Below are 5,157 nucleotides of genomic sequence, written 5' to 3'. Positions count from 1 at the left end.
AAAAGTAGCAGGAGATTCCTTTTTTTTGCATGTGGGTGGGCCTAGCAGAAAAAGGAGGAGAGAGAGGGGAGAGAGGCTGACCTGTGGGTTTTGGGCATGCAAAAAGTAGCGTCGGCGGCCCCAAGTGCCCCCCGGTGGGTTAGGTGTGGCCTGAGGTCACCGGGGCTATTTTTGCCCAAATCCGGCGAAAAACAAGGACTTGGGGGCATGAGTGGGGCGTTTTTTTCCCGCCGACGCCCAAAAAGTGGCTTGGGGGGGCTCCTTGAGGCATGAGTGGAGATGCTCTAAACGGTTTCGTCTGGACATCCATTTGAGATGGCAATGAGGCGTCTGATACGATCAGATTTATGGATAAGCCAGACGCACATTCACATCTGATCCGTGTGCATGAAAATTCGAAAACAACATAAATATGTAGCTAAATCACAATGGTTGTAGTTCACGCCAGTTCCTCCGGTTCACAACAGTTCATGCTGGCCGGCAACAAAGTCACCGGCCTATAGAATGGTCACTCTCCAGTTTTACGCTGGCAACAAAGCTAGCGGCCGACACACTAGGCAGCCTTCAAAATGGACATGGTTTTTACGCCGGCAACAAAGCCAGTGGCCGGCACATGGGTCAACCTTCAAAATGAACAAGTTTTTGGCACTGGCAACAAAGCCAGCAGCCGGCACACCAACCAGCCTTTAAAATAAACATACATAGTCCACCGTTGAGGTCTCACCTAGTTTAGACCATCGCGGGCGAACATCTCCTTCTGCTGGTTCGTGAACCAAGCCTTCCTCTCGGGTGACATGTTGTTCTTATCGACGCTCATGATCGCGAGTGCCACCTCCTTTACTTTGGTGTCGGCATTGGTGTCCTTGATCTGGAGCTTCTTGAGTTGAGCATCCTCCTCGATGTCAAGCTTCCTCCTCTTCGTGGCCTCCTCCATGCCAAACTTCTTTGTTTGGTGATCTAGGTATATCTTCATTTGCTCCTCCTTCCCTTTTCTCCTTCTCTCCTCCCTCACTTTCTTTTGACTCATCATGTTCTTCAAAGTTCCTTGCAAGGCAATGGAAGACACATCACGCTTCTCGTCGGCCTTCGAGCTTGTCTTGCCCCTCGGCCTCTTGAGCAAGTCTCCCTGCCTTCCCTCCTTTCTTCTTACGAGCGGCATATTGGTCTTTGAACTTGGGGCAATCTTTGATGAGCGCCCAACAATGCGTGAGAGTAAATGGCTTATTCTTGTGTCGGGCCTTGAAGGCTTCCAAAGATTGAAATGCCTACACAATCAAAGATGCAGCCGCAATTGTAACATGGAAGGACACAAGATGCATGAAACATGGTAGGCCAACATGAAAGGATACAAGATGAAAAAAATGAGAGGTTCATACCAAGTTACCAAGGCCTAGGCCACTCACAGGTCGGGCTTCGACGCTCTGAAGCGTGGCACAATACTTGTTACACTCTTGTTGAATGAACCCCAACTTCTTTTGGATTGAGTTGATGTCGCGGGTTCTCGCAAATTGGTAGGCAACAAACTTCCTTCGCTCATGAAAGGTTTTGTGAACTCTCATCCAAAAGAAAAATCCTTTTTGCTCGTCACCTTTCATCGGATCTTGGCCTATATCCATCCAACTCTCACAAATCAAAGTGCCCTCCTATTGGGTGCATGATCTCGTGTGAATGTTTTGCCTCCTCTTTTGTGCCTCAGCCCTTTGGGTGAGCTCATCGATGAACAACAATGGCTCCTCTACAATGTCGATCTCTTCTTCCTCATCTTCACAATACAAGTCATCATCTTCATGCCATGAGTTTCCATGGTCGTGCTCATCTTCATCATATTGGTCGGCGAATTGAGTGTCACCATATTGGTCGCGGCCATCCTGGCTTTGGGTCACGTCGAGATTGAAAGTTTGGCCTTGGCCGTCGACGTGGAAGGCCTCGCCACAACCCTCGAAGATGACGTTCTCCATGAACACCAGTTAGTCAGGGTCGTCGGCCCTCGGCATCAACAGTGGCATTTCATCAAACAAGTTGCGGGCACCGGCCATGTTGGCCGAAGGAATCGACCGAGGTTGCTTCCTTTGCGTCCCCTCGGACGGTTGTCCAGTGATATGTCCATTTTGCATCATGCTTTTATATCAATATTTATTGCATTATGGGTTGTTATTACATGTTATATCATAATACTTATGCCTTTTCTTTCTTATTTTATAAGGTTTACATGAAGAGGGAGAATGCCGGCAGCTGGAATTCTGGACTGGAAAAGGAGCAAATATTAGAGACCTATTCTGCACAACTCCAAAAGTCCTGAAACTTCACAGTGATCACTTTTGGAATATATTAAAAATATTGGGCGAAGAAAGCACCAGAGGGGGCCCACCAGTCAGCCACGAGGGTGGAGGGCGCGCTCTACCCCCTGGGCATGCCTACTGCCTTGTGGGCCCCCTCGCAGGCCCCCTACTCCCATCTTCTGCTATATGGTGTCTTTTACCCTAGAAAAAAAATCAGAGATAAGTTGTCGGGATGAAGCGTCGCTGTCTCGAGGCGAAACCTAGGCAGGACCAATCTAGGGCTCCGGCGGAGCTATTCAGCCGGGGAAACATCCCTCCGGGAGGGGGAAATCATCGCCATCGTCATCACCATCGATCCTCTCATCGAGAGGGGGTCAATCTCCATCAACATCTTCACCAGCACCATCTCCTCTCAAACCCTAGTTCATCTCTTGTATCCAATCTTTGTCTCAAAACCTCAGATTGGTACCTGTGGGTTTGCTAGTAGTGTTGATTACTCCTTGTAGTTGATGCTAGTTGGTTTATTCGGTGGAAGATCATATGTTCAGATCCTTAATGCTTATTAATACTCCTCTGATTATGAACATGAATATGTTTTGTGAGTAGTTATGTTTGTTTCTGAGGACATGGGAGAAGTCTTGTTATAAGTAATCATGTGAATTTGGTATCTGTTTGATATTTTGATGGGATGTATGATGTCTCTCCTCTAGTGGTGTTATGCGAACCTCAACTACGTGACGCTTCACCATGATTTGGGCCTAGGGTAAGGCATTGGGAAGTAATGGGTAGATGATGGTTTGCTAGAGTGACAGAAGCTTAAACCCTAGTTTATGTGTTGCTTCGTAAGGGGCTGATTTGGATCCATATGTTTCATGTTAGGGTTAGGTTTACCTTAATTCTTCTTTCGTAGTTGCGGATGCTTGCAAGAGGGGTTAATCATAAGTGTGAGGCTTGTCCAAGTAAGGACAACACCCAAGCACCAGTCCAAACACATATCAAATTATCAAAGTAACGAACGCGAATCATCTGAGCATGATGAAAACTAGCTTGACAGTATATCCCATGTGTCCTCGGGAGCACTTTGCTTTATATAAGAGTCTGTCCAGGCTTGTCCTTTTCTACAAAAAGGATTGGGCCACCTTGCATGCAACTTGTTTACATTTGTTACTTGTTACCCGTTATGAATTACCTTATCACAAAACTATCTGTTATCGATAATTTCAGTTCTTGCAGAGAATACCTTACTGAAAACCGCTTGTCATTTCCTTATGCTCCTCGTTGGGTTCGACACTCTTACTTATCGAAAGGACTACGATAGACCCCCTATACTTGTGGGTCATCATCCAACGCCATTGTACCCCGACGTCAAGTTGAGGTCGATGACGCCCGCGGGCGTGGCTGGAGCGACCACACTGCAGTCCGGCAACGTAGAGAACTGTGTATGCCCATGGCTATGCAGGGGCGGCCCATGATACCCTAGCTTCTCGGGTGTGATGGACGAGCTCGGGGATCGGTGATGCGGAGGACGAACTGTCGACGAGCCTGTGCTAGCCGCAGCCATGGCAATGACCGAGGGAATGGCCGGCGGGGGTCGGCACAACCCTAACATGAGGAGGGCGTGCACCTTGGCGACGATTGACTCCATGTCATTGACGTTAGCTTGGTGCTGCCCGGCACGCCGAGCGGCCGCCTCGGTGGCATAGTCGGCCGCGGCCTTCTTCTCGCCACCTTTGTCCGTCGGTTCCTCCTCTTGGCCGATTCGGCATCGAGCTTGGCGAGATCCACCAGTGTGAGCTCCGACCGCGGCTTCTTCGTAGCCTTCTTCTTTGGCGTGGGGCACGCGGCCACGGCCGGGACGCCGCAATTCGTCAGGCCGTCACCAATGGAGGAGGGAGGGGAGGGGCGCGGGAGGGTTTTGGCGAAATGGAGGGAAAGTGAGCGCGGTGTGTGCCCGACGGGCAGGCCAGGGGAGAACAAGGGCGCGTGTCCGAAATTTAGGGCGGGAATGTGTCCAAAGCAAACGAACATTGATCTGTTTGCTCCCGCGCGTTGGACCGTCTGTTTTGTCCATTTACCCCTAAACAAAGGGAGTTTTTACGGTACATCATACTACCTAATTTAATGGGTAGTATTAACTCGATCTGACGGCTAATATGATTCGACAGAAAGGACAACTTGGTAATTTTCTATTGGACATATGCTTAGAATTATCCCTTCACTTGAATCAAATAATACTGGCGCGGGTAGGTCTCCATCCGCCATGCCACGTGCAGCTAGACGTCGGTCACCGGCACCATCCTCCATGCTGTGTGCGGCTAGCCGTCGGCCGCCACCAAGTCCTCCGCGCGCCACGCCCTTGAGTCTCCTACACCAACCTCCATGCTGTGTGCGGCAAGCCGCCGGACGCCATAGGTCCTCCATCGCGCACTGGAGCACCTGCCCCACCATCCCAATCCAGCCCGCCTTCCTTCGCTGACGGCTACCCTCCGTTAGAGCATCTTTACTAGAGCCCCTAGGACGCCGCAAGCCACTTTTTGGCCGCCAGCAGTAAAAAATGCTCCCAGCCACACCCTCAAAGGCTTGTTTTGCGCCGGATTTGCCCAAAAACACGACCGGCGATCTCAGGCGACTCCCAACAACCCAGAGGGCTGCTGGGGACGCTGGCACTAACTTTTGCATATAAATGGTCCACTAGTCAGTGCCCCCAATTGCCTTTATCTTCTCCAGGCCCACCCACGTGTGAGCCACACTCCCTCTCTCCTCTCCAGCCCACACTCCCTCTCTCCCGGGCGACTTCTAGGCTCTCCATGTACTCCGGGCGGGCGAGGCCGGAGCTCGCCATGCGTGGCCGGGACGGGCGAGGCCAGGGCGGGCGCTG

This window comes from Triticum aestivum, chromosome 2B (genome assembly GCF_018294505.1).
Source record: "Triticum aestivum cultivar Chinese Spring chromosome 2B, IWGSC CS RefSeq v2.1, whole genome shotgun sequence".
In the NCBI taxonomy this organism is placed as follows: Eukaryota; Viridiplantae; Streptophyta; class Magnoliopsida; order Poales; family Poaceae; genus Triticum; species Triticum aestivum.
This window is presented reverse-complemented; position numbering follows the sequence as displayed.